General features: G+C 37.2%; 1 long non-coding RNA gene across 1 annotated transcript in view; it reads left to right on the forward strand.

The window, feature by feature from the left end:
* LOC105739646 overlaps positions 1 to 19,106 on the forward strand; it is a 32,727-nt gene extending 13,621 nt beyond the window's left edge. Inside the window, exons 2-4 of the long non-coding RNA XR_001115598.2 lie at positions 8,147 to 8,237; positions 8,379 to 8,580; positions 17,127 to 19,106. This is a non-coding gene — a long non-coding RNA (uncharacterized LOC105739646). The remainder of the gene's footprint in view (positions 1 to 8,146; positions 8,238 to 8,378; positions 8,581 to 17,126) is intronic.
* Positions 19,107 to 19,341: the final 235 nt, after the last annotated feature.

The following is a 19,341-nucleotide window of genomic DNA, read 5'->3' on the forward strand; positions in this document are numbered from 1 at the left end:
GAGTCTCACTCTTGTCACCCAGGCTGAAGTGCAATGGTGCGATCTCAGCTCACTGCAACCTGTGCCTCCCAGGTTCAAGCGATTCTCCTGCCTCAGCTTCCTGAGTAACTGGGATTACAGGCACCCGCCACCATGTTCAGCTAATTTTTTAGTTTTAGTAGAGAGGGGGTCTCACCATGTTGGCCAGGCTGGTCTTGAACTCCTGACCTCAAGTGATCCGCCCACCTCGTCCTCCCAAAGTGCTGAGATTATAGTCATGATCCATCATGCCCAGCGATTCTTGACACTTCTCATCTTGTCGCCTGGTCTCCGTCTCTATGTTCTTTTCATTCCCGTTCATGCTATAAATGAGTGCCCAGGAAAAACCATGAAATGAAGGTCTGAGCATATCATGCCTCTGCCCTGAAATCTGCATTTGCTCCCCATTGACTAACGAATTTAATCGCTAACTCTTTCTATTGTCCTTGGTCTGCTCAAATAGCTCCAACTTATTTTTGACCCTCCCTATACACCAGACACTCCAGTCCAACAATACTTATCACACAGTCCCCTGAACCTAAAGTTTAATGCTTTGAATCATCGAAATTCTACTCATTATTAAGATCCATTTCAATTGTTATTTCCATCTTTAAGTTGTTCCTACTCATCAATTAGACGTACTAGACCTTCCTTACTAAACTTTCTTTATGACAATTATTTTATGTTGCCTGCTCCTATAGCTGTTTGGGTACTTATTGCACCTGAATTTAAGCTCCTTGAGGGCAGGGAATCTCTTAATCATTTTTAGTATTTCCTACAGCACTCTGAATAGTCCCTTAAACATCATAGCTACTCCATGAATATATGGTGATTCAAATAAGATGGTTTAAGGGAAAAACAAAATTTTGTGTTCTTTTCAATAAAAGAGGAATATTTTGAAAAACATTATATATGAAATTTTAAAAAAGTAAATAGAAACTTCATTTTGGGGAAAAATATTAAGGAATGTACATCATTCACATTCTAGAATGAGCTGCTCACCCCTCAGAAATGGAAAGCATTACCATTATTCCCAAACCTAAAATTATAGAAATTTAAAATGGAAAGGAGTAATTAGGTTATATTAGTTTTTTGCCCTGTCAACTTGAGATCCTTATTTAAGTCCATTATTCAGTGTTTCTGAAAGCAGAAGTCAATTTTAGTCCATTTTCAAGCCTTTCGACAAATGAGTTTTAAATGAGTCATGTGATTTTTCTTTAGGAGGCTGGTTTCATCAAGTAATAATGTATTCTAACGCATAAAATCTTCTCAACTCTTAAGAGATCACTAGTTGCACAATTGTAGTTGCCGTATTGATTCTATTTCTTTTGAATAAGTTGGTCTGGTTTTTAACACCTATCCCCTTTCCTCCAAAACCTATAGAATATGAAATATTCAAAGGCTTTGAGATGCTTTCCTTTGGAGTGGTGAGTTTTATTTATTTCAGATGTCATTGAGAAAAATGTTGAACACTGGCTGCTTCGTGCCCATTGAAATTCCATGTCGGGGCAACTGCTAAGACTGGTGCTGGGTCATCAATCAGGAATTGGGTGCATCAGGAAACCTGGCAAGGTGACACATTTGTTCTGGTTTACTTGAGATTCTTCTCAGTTTTAGCACTGAACCTCCCATTTCCCAGAAGACCCCTCAGTACAGGGCAAATGTGATGGTTGGTGGTCCCACTGTTAAAAGTGGTACCTGGGGGAAGAGTATCTTTTTATCATGTTCTCTTTTATACAACTCTAAATATTGTATTGTGCATGTAGTATATATTCAAAATTTTTGAATTAAAAATGTAAAATCATGATTGGGAGCTCTAACAACCAGCTGGGGTGGGGAGTGGGAAAGGACAGAAACATGTCAGATACTCCAAAAAATAAAACCTTGGTTGATTCCATGTTAGACCCCAGAGAACAATGCCTCTCTAGACCAGCAATATGAACCTGGAGATTCCAGGCCCTTCCAAAACTATGGAGTTTTCACAAGAAGTCTGCAGATCCATATGTTCACCAAATAATATCTGCAGACAGAATAATATGACTCACACATGTATGTATCTTTGCTCTTCAGATATTCGTAGGAATTACTGTCATAAATAAACCAAAAATTCATTTACAATTTTTAAAAATTCAGTGCATGAGTTTTAGAACTACAGAGTTTCAGAGCCAGATAGGACCTTGGAGATTGACTCTTCCGGCCCCATTCTTTTACAAATGTGGAAGCAGAGTTGCACAGCTAGTTAATGGAATGTGTGCTCCATGAACGAATCTACCTCATGGTGCTAAGCTAATTACAGTAGGGTTTACACAGCTCTTATAGAATTGTGATTAAGTCCAGTGGGGATATGTGATAACCAATTGACTATCTATCTTCAATGGCATTAAACAGTGGCTCTCCCCCCTCCCACCTCCCCACCCTGCCACCTTGATAGCAGACAGTGACAGCGTGGAGTACAGTTGCAAGGAGACAGAGACCTGCATCACAGGCCTGAGTCTCCCACCACCTAGTCGACTGATCTTGGGGCAAGTCATTTACTATCTGGAGCCTTCACCGTTTTGCCTAGAAAAAGAAAAGGACTAGTTAAGGTAACCTCTGGGACCCCTTTTTTGGTAACATTTTATGAGCCTGTGAACCACTAGGAGAACTTTCCTGGTCAAAGCTTATAGAAAATTGGCTCCTGGAGCTTTAGCGGAAGCCAAGATTACACACTTAGTCAATGGCAGAGTTACAATTAGAATCTAATTCTCTGGACTCCCTGCCTTTTTATCTACTTTGGTCCCCCCACAGTACATATAATTAAGCTTGCAATGACTGCCATCTGCCCCTAGGAAGTGTGGATCACAGATCAACACAACTATGGAAAGGAGAAAAGCAGAAGCCAGTTCTAAAGTCCAAGCTTGGTAACTTGAGATTTTCTATTTTGTGCCCTATGTACAACTAGTGACCATTACTGATATCATTATTATCATTAATATTATGTTAATGACTTATATTTGAGGAAAGCCTTAGAGTTCACAAATCACATTACATATATGATCTTATTTAAGCCCACAGCTATACTCTGAAGTATTGCAAGAAATCATTTTTATCACTAATTCATGAGCATGGTGATTGGTGCTCCAAGACTACACTCTCCAATAAGTTAGCTATTAGCCATATGAGGCTATTTAAATTTAAATTACTAAGATTAAATAAAAGTTTGAATTCTGCTTCTCTATTACACTAGCTATATTTCAAGTACTCAGTAGCCACAAAGGTGACATGGTTAACGTATTGCATAGCACAGATATAGAGCATTTCCATTACAGCAGAAAGCTCTATTGGATAGCACTGCTCTAGAAGATTGTGACTTGCTCAAGTTTACGTAGCTAGTAAGTGGCAGAGCCAAGGTCTTGGGCCTCTGACCCCAGAGCTAGTGGCCTCATCCCAGAGCAGCTTTGCCTCACCATCTAGCCTACCTATAGGTCCCTTACCACTTAATTAGTAGTGTCCACTAAAGAAAGGTAAACCAATTTTCATATCACCCTTAGAGATGCACAAAAGGGTAGCACCTTTCTAATTTACAAAATGTACAAAAGGATCAGGTGATAGGGAAGACAAGCAAAGTCTGAAAATAAAGAGCTAAACCTCAAGCATGTTCACTAGCAACCTGAAAATTAAGTATTTGTTGCTCTGTGTCTATTAAACACCCAATAATTTTCAAATATTATCAGTGTCAAGCCTCTACTTTTCAAATATTATTAATGATCAATTCTGAATCTTGAATTAGCCACAAGACAAATGGCAGACTGGAATTCATACTAGTCAGAATTCTAGCCAGAGCTATTTCACTCACATTTAATATCCCAGTTTTTCTTTCAAAATATATATATATATAGGCAGGCATATTAGAGGAGAAATTGGAACATTATCATATTGTTTGCCTGTGCTGATTTTTACACAGGTGTCATAGAAAATAGAAATAGTCATCATTATCTAGTTCCACATCGAAGCTTCATTCAAAACAGAGAAAGCACACTGAAGTGCTCCCAAAAAGGCGACAAAGCCTAAGGAATTTTTTTTCAACCCACTTTGGAATAGATCAAAGGTATATATCCTAAAAAAGAAACAGCATGGTATCTGTAAAGTCTTGAAGCCACAATAGGTCTTGGTTAGAAACTTCACTGACTCTTTCCTAGTTTCTTGGCCTCTAGTAAATCCCTTAAACTTTCTGAGACTCAGTTTCCTCATCTAGAAAAAGAGATACAATATTTCCTACCTGACAAGTGTTGCTTTGAGGACTGATGATAATGCCTGTATAGCACCCAGTTTTTCTGAATCTGGTGTATTTTCATCCACTCAAGGAGAGGTTAATTATTAACACACTGAAGGTGAGATGGGATACATGATGGCAAGTAGGTGACAATTCGTACTGGTAACCTAGAATTCTCTTTGGTGAAAATTTTCACTTATTAATAGCTTGACTTTCTTCAACTGAAAAAATGACACAATTGGCTAAACAGTGCCAAGTAAAATGTGATCTTTAGTAAGAGATATTAATTTCCCTTAAGGGAAAATACTAACACATCATGTAGTTTAGCCATTTTTCAGCTGAAAAATATCAGGCCAGGTGCAGTGGCTCATGCCTGTAATCCCAGCACTTTGGGAGGCCAAGGTGGGCAGATAACCTGAAGTTAGGAGTTCGAGACCAGCCTGGCCTACATGGTGAAACCCCATCTCTACTAAAAATACAAAAATTAGCCGAGCATGGTGGCGGGTGCCTGGAATCCCAGCTACTCAGGAGGCTGAGGCATGAAAATCGCTTGAAACCGAGAAGCAGAGGTTGCAGTGAGCTGAGATCACGCCACTGCACTCTAGCCTGGGCAACAAGAGCAAAACTCTGCCTCAAAAAAAAAAAAAAAAAAAAAAAAAAAAAAAAAAAAATCAAGCTGTTAATAAGCAGAATTTTCATTTAAGATAATTATGTATTGCCACTCCAAATTGTCACTTAATTCCCATCTCACCTGCACTGTATTTATTTCCAATAAACCTCTCATTGAGTGAAGAACAATACATTGGATCCAGAAAAGTTTGTTTTCAGATCTCAATTATATTATGTGTATGTTTATAGATTTTACCCTGGGGAGAAAATACAAATACTCATCTTGTACCTATGTTTTATAAGAACAAGTTCTGTGGTAACTTTTAAATTCATTATTAGCAAAGGTTATATTTAAGATTCTTGTGTCTACTGCTTAATAACACCCAAATTAGTCTCGATGGAATTAGCTGTAATTAAGGACATTGTGAAATATGGTGGGGCAAACAGAATTATGCTATATTACTTTATTAATAATATTCTTTAACTACACTGTAAATTGCTATTAGGCCTGCATATTACTGCCTGGATATGGAAATAGTCTTTTGCTATGCTAATCTAACACAATTTTCTTTTAAATGTAAACAAATTATACTCTATTAATATGCTGTTCTACTTGCATAGTTAATTATTGTAACAGTAAGGAATAAAATTGTTCTGCTTTCTCTGTTTCTGATGGAAAAAGGGCTACATAAATAGTTTAATAGGGAACTAATTATGCAAAAAATTTAGATGCCTAAAATGTGTTTGTAATTACATTAAAATGGTCTTCTGTTCAAATATTGGAAAGCCTGCTAATTGGAGGCTAGCTGAAAATTTAAATATTGTGAATCAATGATTTTAATACAGTACATGTTTAGTTGTGTTTCTGTTCATATTTGTCTTGAAAATGAAGAGAATATTTAACAGTGTTTAATAAGAGGGGGTCTGAGTTTCATACCAATGAAGTTAGTCTGTGGCAGACTGGAATTTTAAGCATGTATTTTACAGCATTATCTTTAATTTACTCAAGAGGTATGGACAAGTTTTGGCTCAGCAACAAGGAAAACAAAAGTATACTGCTTGCAGGATAAGTTGATGTGAAAGGAAAATCTGATGTGGACCAAATCAAAGAGTCCTGGAAAATGCCCCACGACAGGCAGACCAGAGTTGATATGGTTGTAAATTGTTAAATCGTTTTAGATAAATAAACACATGTAGCAGATCACCTGTCTATTCTCCAAAGATTTCCAAGTGCATCGCCTTATCTGGTCATAATTAAGGAATGTTAAAGATGCAGTGCCTTGTCCTAAATGATTCTTTGTGGCATCCAAGCTTTTATTTTGATGTGGAACCGAGGTTCTTAATCTGAGAAAAAATGCAATGCTAAAATAAGCCCACTCTTTTGGAGAGAATTTCAACAACCTGTCCTGAATTTTAAACTATTTTGGAAAAAAAGAAGGGCAAACTGTTCATTATAATTTTTACGACAATACAAATGAAAGCACTGCATATGTAACCAGGATTAATTGCACAGATAATTGGGAACCCAGAAATAACTTTACAATTTAAAATTCTTGCCTACTTAACAGAGCTGTTGTGAGGATCAAGAGATACGATGTACTTGAAAGCCCGCTGAACACTGGAAAGCTCAGACAGGAGGTAGCAGGATAATCACCACGGTTATTAATGAAAATGAAAAGATGAAATGTCATTTTTCATATAACATAATCCCTGCCATGGTTCTTTCCACTCAAACTTCTATAACTATCATACCTCGATGGTACAAGCAGTGGTTGGGTTTGCACTCTGGACATAACAAACGAGGGTGTGAATCTTGGCTGTCCCTTTTAGGGCCTGATAGTCTGCAAAACAGTGCTCTGTGGGCCTGTTTTAAGATTTAGTACAGGGAACAGTCACAATCAGTCAACTGACTAATTTCTCCTTAACCACTGCCACATTCTTTGACCTAAAGGATATCTTTGGCCAATTTTTAAAGATAATAAAAGACCCCCAAATCCATTGCAAGCACTTTAAAGATACTGTGCATTGGACTGAGCCCAACAACTTAGCCTGGTCATGAACTTCGGCCCTCTTTTCACTCCCTACCTATCACCTACCTATGCAAGCCCTCTGCTCTACTCAGCACAGGGGAGTCCTTCTTTCCCAAAAATGCTATGCCCCTTCCCGCATCTGGGCTATTGAGTCTGCCATTTTCCCCACTTGAAATGCTTCCTCCTCTTCCCATAACTCTTCTTTCAGCCTAACTCGAATTCTCTTTCCTCCTCTAAGACCTTCATTGAACATTCCAACACATACTTAGCAATTTCTCCCTTTCTTTTGAATTCACTAGCACATAATATCTGTACCTTTTTCTTGGCACTTGGTCTGTTATCTTACTTGTTATCCCACTTTCTTAGTATTGTATTTCTTTTCTTCTAACTGGATAATAGGCTCTTTCAGGAATTTTATACATCTTTGTGTTTCTAGCACATGCTATGACCTATACATAGTAGACTTTGTACAGATGCTTGCTCTTATGTGAGAGCAAAAGCACATGGTGATCAAAGAATGTGTGGAAATGGTCTCAAGTCAGGTCAGCCAGTTTACCCCAAATAATCAATTTAAATGGACAGGAGGGTTTGAGCCTACTGGCAGTTCTGTAATGCACATGACAGGCACCTCTGTTTGTCTGAGAAAGCATCTTGGGTTATGGTAGAACCTGAATGGTTTGTATCAAATATTTTGATGAAGTGGTGCTTTGTCTAATTCTATCCTGTCATTACACAACAATTATCCATCTCTCTATATGCACAGAGAACATACTGTGTGTATACTCGAGTTAGACATAAGACACATATCTGAAAATTGTCAATCCTGTTTTTACTCTACTAAAATTATTTCTCATGTCTCTTCTCTTTTTTGTTTGTTTGTTTTTTGAGACAGGGTCTCACTCTGCTGCCCAGGCTGGAGTGCAGTGGCACAATCGTAGCTCACTGCAGCCTCAAACTCCTAGGCTCAAGCAATCCTCCCACCTCAGCCTCCCAAGTAGCTGGGAAAACAAGTGCACATCATAGTACCTGGCTAACTTTTAGTTTTAGTTTTTGTGGAGACAGGGTCTCACCAAGTTGCCCAGGCTAGTCTCAATCTCCCGGCCTCAAGCAATCCTCCTTCCTCAGCCTCCCAAAGCACTGAGATTATAGTCATGAACCACTGCACCCAGCCTCATGTCTCTTCGAACTAGAAATTTCAAAGGTGTATGATTGCTATTTACCGTAACTTTTTATTTAGGGTATTTGTTATGTCTCAGGAAAGCTGGATGACTATCTCATTCTCTGATGATGGAGAAGAATACTCACAACCTGCTCCCCACCTCCCACTGGTATGTTAACCAAAAATATCTACCTTTTTAAAAATGCCACCAGACTTTTATACCAATGGAAAGTTGGAAAGTTGTGTATTGATTGATGCAGTCTTCAATTAATGCATTCTCTTTTTCCTTCCCACAATTATTAATGAGCAGTGAAATGCCAATATGGTGGAAACAGAAGGGAGAAGAAAGAACAGCGGAGACACTGATCATTCGAAACCAAAGAAGCAACTCATGCATAATGGAGAGCTATCTGCATGCAAATTGCTAGGAGGAGTACTTCCTATTTTTCTAGGATATTGTATTTAGCCCTCTCTACTCTATTCAGAAGAGTTCTATTCCCCAGGCCAAGAAGGTAAAATGCGGATTGTACTTGGATAGTCTTGTGAATGAAAAATGGCTAAATTCTTTTTATTAAGTGGAATAATCAAACTGGCAGAGTAATTTCCCCAAATTTAAATTCCCATTACAGAGAAGAGACACATTCTTGCCCACTTATGGCCTCTGTTCTTTATCATGTGCTTTCTCCCTAGCTGCAGAAGCCTAGAAGAACTTTGTTCAACGGATTGTCACAGAGAGATCTGAAGCCTTGGCCAACAGAAAGTAGGGCACAGGGAGAAGCTAGCTCCCTAATTTCTTTTTCTTCTTTCAGTTGAGATATACATGATGCTTTCTTGATCTTTTGCTCTGTATCCACCAGTTGTATTATATGTGCATATAAAATGTCCATTTAAAATACCATATAGTTTGTGCCAGACTAGTCCATTTTCACTATCTTCTGATCTCTTACAGACAGAATATTAAAATCCAAGAAGGATTTAGCTCAGTGCACATGTTGCCACTGGTAACCCATGGTAATAAGGTAACCCTATATATTCACAAGTGCCATATGTTACATGCATAGATACATATGCAGACAGAGTGACTGTTTTTAGAAAATTCATGCCTTCCAGTAAAAAAAAAAAAAAAAAAAAAAAAAAAAAAAAAAAAAAAGTGTTCCCTGGAGTACATCACCAGTGCTTTGGGCTATTGATGCAATTTACTCTCCAACTTTCAGAGCTTTATTTCTGGTTTTACAGGAATTACAGGAAAACCAAGTTATAAAAGTTCTCAAGAAACAAAGAATGAGTATTTACTGAAAAGTCTCCGTGAAATGAAATCTATCAGTAGACTTCCAAATATAAGCCACTTAAAGGTTTTCATTCAAGCCAGAAAGATATTTTTTCTTAAAAAAAAAAAGAAGTACATTTTTGTCTTCATTTTCTAACAAAATAATATCCCCTATTCTTGACTGTTAATATATTAATGTAACCAGTAAAATTTAAAAATTATATATATGTAAAATTTAAATTTTACATATATGGACATGTAAAATTTTTTGATTATGTATATTTGGATTCCTTAACAGATTGCAATTTTTCCATATCCTCCTCAGAAGTCAAAACCTCAGGACATAGGAGATATATTAACAGGTGAAGTGAACTCATATTTTTTTAGCCCAGCAAGACAAGACCAAACCTTAGCTGTGGCTCCACTTAGTCTAGTGGAGGAATGTGTAACAGTTTTTTAAAAGGGAAAACTACTTTCTCAAAAGACTTTATAGCTTCTTAACACCTTGATTTGATCCAGGATAGAAAAAGAATACACTTAAATTCTACAGAAAAATTTAATCTGGAAGAAAATAGGTATATTTGTTTAGGTTTCAAAGACATTAATAAATGCCTCCACTAAGATTACAATCAAGCAACATGAATAAAGACCAAGTCAGAGCTTCTGAAGCGCCTCAGTAAGCTCTCTTATCTAGAATCACCATCGTTGAACTGAATGTAGGAGGCTGCCTCAGTTTCCTCAATGGGGCTGTTACTAGGCAGGGTGTGAGAAAAAAGAAATTCTACTCTCAGGTACATTTATTTGCTTCCAATTCCAGAGAGCATAGTACAAAGGAATAGTGGAATATGCTATGCTATCAATTTTATAAGTGACTTCTTTGGAACAAAGGTGCTTTCTTCTACATATTCTTGAATATTCCTAAGAATTTTTTTATTTTTTTTGAGACAGGGTCTCCCTCTGTCACCCAGGCTGGAGTGCAGTGGCGTGATCTCAGCTCACTGCAACCTCAACCTCTCAGGCTTAAGCAATCCTCCCACCTCAGCCTCCTGAGTAGATGGGACCACAGGTACGTGCCACCATGCCTGCCAGGCTTATTTTTTGTAAAGATCCAGTTTCACCATGTGGCCCAGGCTGGTCTCCAACTCCTGGGCTCCACCAATTTGCCTGCCTCAGCCTCCCCAATTGCTGGGATTACAGGTGAGAGCCACCTCTCCCAAATCCTAAGAATATTTTTATATTACTCTATACTTTGTGTTTTCTCTGATGGTATGTATTTCCTTGATAGCCAGAATTAAAAAAAAATGGTTTTAAGGAGGACAAAAGCAATGTCTGACAGTCCCTTCTTCCACCCTATATTACAAAAAAAAAAAAAAAGGTCTTTATTTTCAGACATGCCCATTGTGCCTGAAGGCTTCTTTTCCCCTGTCCTGGCCAAAGATGCCTCCCTCCACTGGGAATGCCAGGCCCCCATGCCCTGCTTGACCTCCTCTTCCATCAATACACAGTCCCCCCTTCTTCTCCAGAGGGCTATGCTCCTCTCTCTTCTTCATCACTTTTATATATGTTTACATTATGGTGGCCTCAAGGAATTGTATTACAGGTACCAGACCTAAAGTGCCATGAAAATCCAATACCCTCACCTGCCCACATTACACAGCAGCAGGAAAGGAGAAGTCTTGTTCCAGGCTGAAAGTTACCAAAAAGTCAGTTTATATTAGCTGTGATAATTCACAAAGCCTTGTGCATCCTAGTAATTTGGTTCTTTCTAATGCCTCCAATTCTCCTGTTACAATTGATAAAAATTGGATCCACAAGTCAGCATATCTTCTTTTTATCTCAAACTATAACAATGTCCCATAAATGTCCAGGAAGTAGATAAATTCGTAATAACATAGAGAAGCTACAAGAGAAAAGTAAAACAGATTACTCTCCTATATTTTGAGTTTTCTGTATGTCCGCACACAGTCATATATTCCTGGGTTCTTGTACCTAACCTCTTTTTAACACATCACTTGTTTTCAGTAGATGGATAAAGGAAAGACTCACAGACTCTTTTAGAGCAATCAAAGAATCTGTAGACTATTGTACTTTGAAAAAATAACCACTTGAACATTGTCCTTTATCCATTCCTCCTTCAGAGTCTTCTCATTCTCTGTTGAGCCTTATAAGCTCTTCTGTTTCAAGACTGCTACTTTCAAAAATAAGTATGAGCTGCTCTGGGAAACAGAAGTTGTTTGTTGTTTGTCACTTCAGAGAAATGAAGGTGAACCCAGTGCACTGTGGGGAACCAGTTGTTGCATAAAGCATGAATTTGCTATAAATGCAGAGAGAGGTACAAATCTCAGAAAAATACTGCAGATGGATTTAAGATAAAGTTGGTTTTATTGACTAGAAAAAAAACAGGAATTAATTATAACATGCTACTTAAAATATACTGCAGGTAAAAAAGGCAAAAATATAATAAATCAGCTATGGCAGTAATCTTTTTATATGATTTCTGTAACTTGATATTTCCCCTTATGGAAGTGAGGAATCAGCTCTAGGGCATTGAAAAAGAATGGAATTCATGCAAACATCTTCCTTAACTTTTTTTGAAAAACAAAATCTCAGGATAATCTAAGGGATTTGTTTTAATGTTTCTTTATTCAGGAAAATCTTATGGAAATTTGACAATTAGGGGGAGAAAAGCAGTAATAAGTAAACCATAGTGCCTGCATGGGAGATCAGGTGAGAGAAGAAATCGACTGAGTGAGGCCCAACTGTGGCCAACCCTGATTGTCAGTAAGAAGTATTTGTAAGAAGGCATCAATTAAAAACTTAAAAGTATGTATATTTGAGTGTTTTTTTTTAACTTTTGGTTAAACTTCTTTGCCATATTGTTTATGTAATATATTTTCCACGAATGTGAAAATGTACCACGTTGTTTACATTTTAACCAGAATACACTGAAAGTCCAGCAAAATGAGACTTTCTCTCTAAATGTAGCCTTTTCATATTTTACCAGTTCTTTCTTTGCCCTGCTCTCTAGACTCCATTTCTCCATGCCCCCTTTATAAGGCTAATTGCTATTTATCATTGTGTTCCACTTAGTGACACTCCCTAAGCAGGTCTTCCCTGTAACCCCACTCTAAGACAGGTACCCAAGCTATGTGCTCCCACATCACTCTGAAATTCCCCTGGCAACATTCATTCCAGTTCACATTACTTTTTAAGTGTCTTCCCCATTAGACCAACTTCCAAGGGCAAAAAATCATGTCTGTCTCAAGAACTCTGCTGTCTCCTGAACATTCAGTAATATCATCTAGCACTCAAATGTTTATGTTAAAGCAAAATTTATCAGGCTACTTAAATTAGGCCCAACACATTTCTGATAATTCAGTGATTAAAAATAGAATGGAGAAAGGATTTTCAAATTACCAAAATATGTCAAGTAAACGGCTGTAACAAGTTTGAACTCTTTAATCATTCAACATCCTTGTATTTGCTATCACTATCAGCTACTTGCATTATCTCCCACAGTCTTGTCCTCTTCCTTTTCTTCCATTTGGAACTCTGAGTCTATGCCAGTAGCAGTCACTGTCCTCTTACTCCAAGACACCATCATCATGGAGTAAAACTGGATGGTCACAGTAACAGCAGATATAGTTCAGAAATAACTATATTTCTTCTTGATGGGGTCACATTCTCAGCTCTAGCTGCTGTCTGGCTAACCACAGACACATCCCACAGATACAGATTTTTAAAGTGAACAAAATACAAGGTTACTTACTTGAAATGAAATCATGTTATTAATATTTATGTCACCTACATAGCCAACATCGAGGTACATTCTCGCTATGTTTCAGGAGTCACTACAGTGTCGTTTAACTCCTTGCTGCTCCTGGAAGCAAGAGTTTCCCTACGGACTCAATGTGACTTCGTCTAGTGCTGCTGCCACTTTTGCCAGATTATGTCTCTCAAACTTTCAGATGTTATAGGAGAAAGTTGCTTAATTTCTGAGCATCAATTTTCAAGAATTTTTTTTGAAGAGTGAGAAAAAATTCCGGAAGCATGATTTCTGAAATGCCCCAGAGACAGCTGAGATAAGCCTGTCATCATTGAGCCTGAGTGATTCATCAATGATTCAAATGACCAATCAACCAAAAACAAAGAGGCAAAAGACTTTCATGATGTTCATTTGCTAGAATCAAGATCATCTAGAAAATAAATGGCTGATGTAGAAAATGTAGGATACAGTTTCATAATTAGCCTTTAGGGGGAATAAAACCTACAGAAGTAACTTCTACCAGAAATGATCACTGTTGATCTTATTTATCATGTGTTTTACTAGGTAATGGAAAAATACATCTATTTATGGATTACCTAGTAGGTTAAACACTACAACCGTTTTTTAAGTTACAAACTATTTTTTAAATTGAGAAACACTAAAAACATAAAACATAAAAAGGCAAGCCACAGTCTGGGAGAAAAAATATATATCTTTGATAAGGAATTTATGTCCAGAATACATAAATAACTCCCATAAATTGATGCTAAGAGGATAATCAGTAATAAAAATATAAAAAAACAAATTTTTAAAGTGAACAACATACATGAATAGGCACTTCACCAAAGAAGACATCTAAATGGTCCATAAAGACATGAAAAGACACTCCAAAGCACTAATAATCAGCAAATTAAACTAGTGAATTAAAACCACAATGAGATGCTACTACACACATAGTAGAATGCCAAAAAGTAAAGAGTAAAAGCACGAAGTTCTGGTGTGCTTATCCTTGATAAGAGTATATAAAATGGTAGCACCACTTTGGAAAATTGCGTGGCATTTCCTAATACAGTTAAACTATTACATATATTCCATCCTAGGTGTATATTGAGGATAAATAAATGCATATGTCAATAAAAGACTGCTGGAATAAGAATGTTCTAAGCAGCTGTATCCATAATAGCCAAAAAGCAGAAATATCACAAATGTCTATCTGCAAGAGGGTACGTATCAGTGGACATCTATGTTGTTGAATGTATCAATAGCACATTCCCTTTTATTGCTGAGTGGTAATCTACTGTGTGAATACAAGAAAAGCTCCTCAACTTCCAAGTAGGTGCCAGAACCTGTATTAGTATCCTACAGCTACTACCACAATCTATAACTTGCTTTTTCAATAAAATATGGTATTAACATCAATATTCTACATGACATAAAATTATTTGTGACATATTTGAAAGACATATATGACATATATGCCATTTTCATTATTTGCATTATTATAATGAGTCAACAGACTTTGTTACATTTTACTAACTCAAATTCCAATGATCTCTGACCCAGGTAAGACACAGCAGAACTCACAAAGCTAAAAACAATGAATGAGGTTGATCCTTTAATGATAATTTTTAATAATGAATATCCTGTAAAAAATCTACAAATACTACAAACAAGAACCCTAAGGGCTTCCTTGACAATTAAGAACAGAGCTGCTTAAATGTCCCTACGGAGTCATGTCAGTTTGTATAACAGATGTCCGCATTCTACCAAGGACAATATTTATATTCAGAGTATATTGTAAATAAGACTACCATCCTCTTCAATATTCTCATTTAATTGTATTTACCTAGAAACTGATTAAAATAAATACTAAGAGAGCTTTAATTTATTTTTACTTTTCAGGTAGCAAGTGCGATGCAACTCAGTAAATCACACTAGATAGAGTGCATTTTCCCACCAGAAACAGCCAATGTGCGGTTCAGTTGCTGAAACATGGCAACTGGGGGGTTTTATGTAGGTTAATTTCAAATATACTTAACCCGTTTCCTTCACTATTTTCTGCATTTGTTATCTGTGCTGTTTCATTTGAATTATAAAATTCATGAGTGCTAGGCTGTATTTTCTTTGTAAATTGGAAAAGAACTTGTCACATGAAATGAAAGCTCAATATGAACAATGATCATAACCTGTACATCGTGAAAACTGCTTCAAGTGATCACTATAATATTTATTGATTAGGGTCGTTCTAGCCTACAAAACAGACTAAGTAGCCATTCATAAAGGAACTGTTAGGATTTTACTCTTCAGCAGTTTGGAAAACAATCTATGGTATAAATATGAATTCCCAAATACTTATAAGCAAAGCCTTGTTGTATAGCTAGCCGTTGGCATCCAAAACTGAAATATTCAAAGTCTTTCATCAAGAAGAATCTCTGTTGAAATGACCCATTACCAGGATTATAGGCTGTGGGGCTGTAAGTTAGCCCCTTATGCTAACCCTTAAATTAACCTTTTAAGTTAACTCCTTATCTGACATTTACAGTTTAGTAAATTACATCAATTAAATAATGCCCTCTATTACGTTTTTAGATGGTAAATGTTCACCATGGGCATTACAGCTTTGATGGAGAAAACAGTACAGAGACGAAAAAAGTCAAAGGGGAAGTTTTGAACATGGAGTGCCTCTAGGTGCCCAGGTTTTGTGGAAGCCTCTAAGCAGAAAGGGAAGCGCTCAAGAGCTCAGTTCTGAAGGAAGAGCAGACACTGAGAGGGAAGTGAGGAATATACCAGAGAAATGATATCATCTTGGGAATATGTTCTAAGATGCAAAGACCAGAACAAACGACCCTGCACAGGGCACTAATTGCCTTTCACTTTTTTATGTACAGAAGATTTTTTAAAAATAGAAATAAATACTTGGCCTTATTGGAGAATAAAAAAGGTAAAAATATTTCTGGAGTTAATTGGACACTCTGGATAAAAAGCTTTAAAACTATGCATATATTTTGAGGCAGAAATACAAATGTTAGGCAGGACGCATTGGCTCACACCAGTAATTCCAGCAATTTGGGAGGCTGAGGTGGGCCGATCACCTGAGGTCAGGAGTTTGAGAGGAGCCTGGCCAACATGGTGAAATCCCATCTCTACTAAAAATACAAAAAGTACGGATCGCAGTGTCAGGAGATCAAGACCATCCTGGCTAACACGGTGAAACCCTGTCTCTACTAAAAAAAAAAAAAAAAAAAAAAAAAAAAGCCGGGCGTGGTGGCAGGCGCCTGTAGTCCCAGCTACTTGCGAGGCTGAGGCAGGAGAATGGCAATGGCGTGAACCCGGGAGGCAGAGCTTGCAGTGAGCCGAGATCACGCCGCAGCACTCCAGCCTGGGTGACAGAGCGAGACTCAGTCTCAAAAAAAAAAAAAAAAAAAAAAAAAAAATACAAAAATTAGCTGAGTGTGGTGGTGCATGCCTGTGATCCCAGCTATTTGGGAGGCTGAGGCAGGAGAATCACTTGAACCTGGAAGGCAGGGGTTGCAGTGAGCCAAGATCGTGCCACTGCACTCCAGACTGGGTAAAATAAAAATAAAAATAAAAATAAGCAAACAAAAAAGAAATATAAATGTTAGGATTTTTCTCCTGAGAAAATTATCAAGCAAATATGGCAAAGATTTATACCTGCACAAAAAAAAGTTGCAGTGTTATTTATATTAAAAAATTAAATCACCTAAATATTTATCATAGAGATTGATTGACTATATCATCAAATATCCATACAGTGAAATTCTTATATCCAGTAGAAAAATGAGTATATAGTGCTGTATTTATTGACTTAGAAAATACATGTATGATATTTTCAGTGAAAAAAAAATATTTATAAAGCAGTGTGCAGAGAGTGGTAAAAGATTTACATTAGTATAGAAAATAAAGGGCTTGAAAAATCTTCACCCGTGTGTGGTTATCACTGCAGTGGGATTATGACTAAGTTTATTTTACTTTTTGTATGCCTTTTATCCTTTGCTTCGTAACAGGGGAAACACATTGAAGACAACATTAATTGTTGGAACTAAAGGCAGAAGAATCAGGAGCATCTTAACTCCATGCCCTGAACATGATAGGTACTGAAGAACTATGGATTAATTATTTTTTATAGATTGATTGATTGAAAATGTGTCACTACAGAAAAGCAAACGTGAAGCTTACAGAGGGAGAGTGGTGCAGTTAAATGCTAAAGTTAAATCTACTTTTCTGGCAGCTGCAGAAAGATTCCTATTCTGCCTCCTATAATTGCTCTGAGGATATTAAAATTATTGCGCTCTAAGTGGCTGCCCTCAATTTGCTTCAAAGATAATAACTTCACCTTACAGTTTATAAAGCACCTTGTTACATCCCTTTGGAGACCTACAGCAATCCTATATGAATCTAGGGATTATTCATTCTTTTTTTCAAATAACAAAACTGAAGCACAGAGGAAGGAGTTACACATTAAAAGCCATGGAACTTGTACACTAATTAAGGTAATGCTAGCAGCTATAACAAATAAATGCGAAAATCTCAGAACTTAATACAATAAATCTTACTTTTTGATTATCCTATGGCACCATATGGTGTTCCGGGTAGATGAAGAGTCATCCACAAGGTATTTCAGGGATCTAGGCTCCTTGGATCTGTGGCTCTACCTTCCTCTAGTCTTCAAATCTTCTGCATCCAACAAGCAGATGGAGAATGAGGAATTGGAAGAGGCATTCCTTTGTTTAAGCTCTTTGGTCCAGAACTGATACACATAACATCTGCTGATATCCTATGACTAGAACATCACCTGGCCCTCATCTGGATACAAGAGGATGGTACTGAGAAATAATTACGGCCTGGGCATATACTTTTCAATGCAATTCTATTCTAAAGAAGAGGCAGACTGAATGCTACACGCCAGTAAGTAGAATCTCCAGGACTCAAAAACAGACACATGACATTAAATCCAGTGCTCTTGCTACTACAACACACTGCCTCTGTATTCAGAGTTGCCTCAGCCTAGATCGTAGTTTTGGAGAGAGTTAGAACCTGACCCTAACACTTCACAGTATTAAAAGGGGGACTGTCACCAGCAGGATGAACCCTTGAACTAAGCATGGGGAGAACCTGGCTTATGCCCTGGCTCTGCTCTACCTGACTGATTGAGTAAATCATGAAATCACTCTGCATCTCTTTTTTTCAAAGTCATTGATGCAAACCTATACTTCTCAACTTTTCCCAATTAAGCTACTAGATTCTTACATTATTTTTCCCTAAGATGCTCAGACATTCCTATAATGTTATACGAGTCCATGTTATAAGAGCCCCTTAACAGTAAGTGGTAGCTGATTAAACCATATCAATATGTAATTCTATACAAAGGTAAGAAACTGGAAACATTTATTTGGTCTTCATAGGCCTTGCTTGGATAACTGCTCAATTTCTATGAAGGTATTGAAAGTATTGGGAGGTGAAACTGGGCACTCCTGTAACTGTTTCTGCAGATCTCCAGTTGGGAACCATAAAGCTTCATGACCTAAGGCTCCCACCAGTTACCATCTGAAAATGTCTTTTGTCTCTGTAATCTTGACAAGTGAATTCCAGTCACACCCATCCTAAGAAGAGTGTGCCTGGAAATACTGGTTTTCTCCTCAAGTTGTCTGAATCCAGAAGTATATATTAATCTGGAAGTGGCTGGAGGTGATGGAAAAGAGAGGATGTTGAGAAAAGCACCCTTGGTGAAGTGGAGCAGCAACTTGCTCAGAAGCCTCATGAGTTTGTAACATCGTTTGAACTCCAAAGCTTTCTTCATCACTCATAAATCCATAATCATCACTCCACCTCGGAAAAATCTCACTCTGCTCTTCTCTATCTTCTACATGAAATGTATCAGGAAGAAAAATTAACATAAGGAACTTTCACGAGCTTTATAAAATCTTAACCCTTTTGTACACTTGTTTCTGATAATTTTAAGAACTAATATAAATAATTATTAAAACTGTGTCTCATTTTCCTTTTTCCTTTCCCAGAGGTAATCCCTAAGCTAAATCTGAATAAACTGAAAATCTGGTAAACATCAGCTTGATGTTGATTATTTCCATGCATAAACATTCATTAACAATATATAGCACTTTTTTTGCATGGTGGCAAACTTCATATAAATGGCATCATACTGTATGTATTATCCTACACTTGTTTTCTTTATTGCTTAAAATATTTTTAAATTTTAATGAT

The sequence above is a fragment of the Nomascus leucogenys genome, chromosome 4 (assembly GCF_006542625.1).
Source record: "Nomascus leucogenys isolate Asia chromosome 4, Asia_NLE_v1, whole genome shotgun sequence".
Lineage (NCBI taxonomy): Eukaryota > Metazoa > Chordata > Mammalia > Primates > Hylobatidae > Nomascus > Nomascus leucogenys.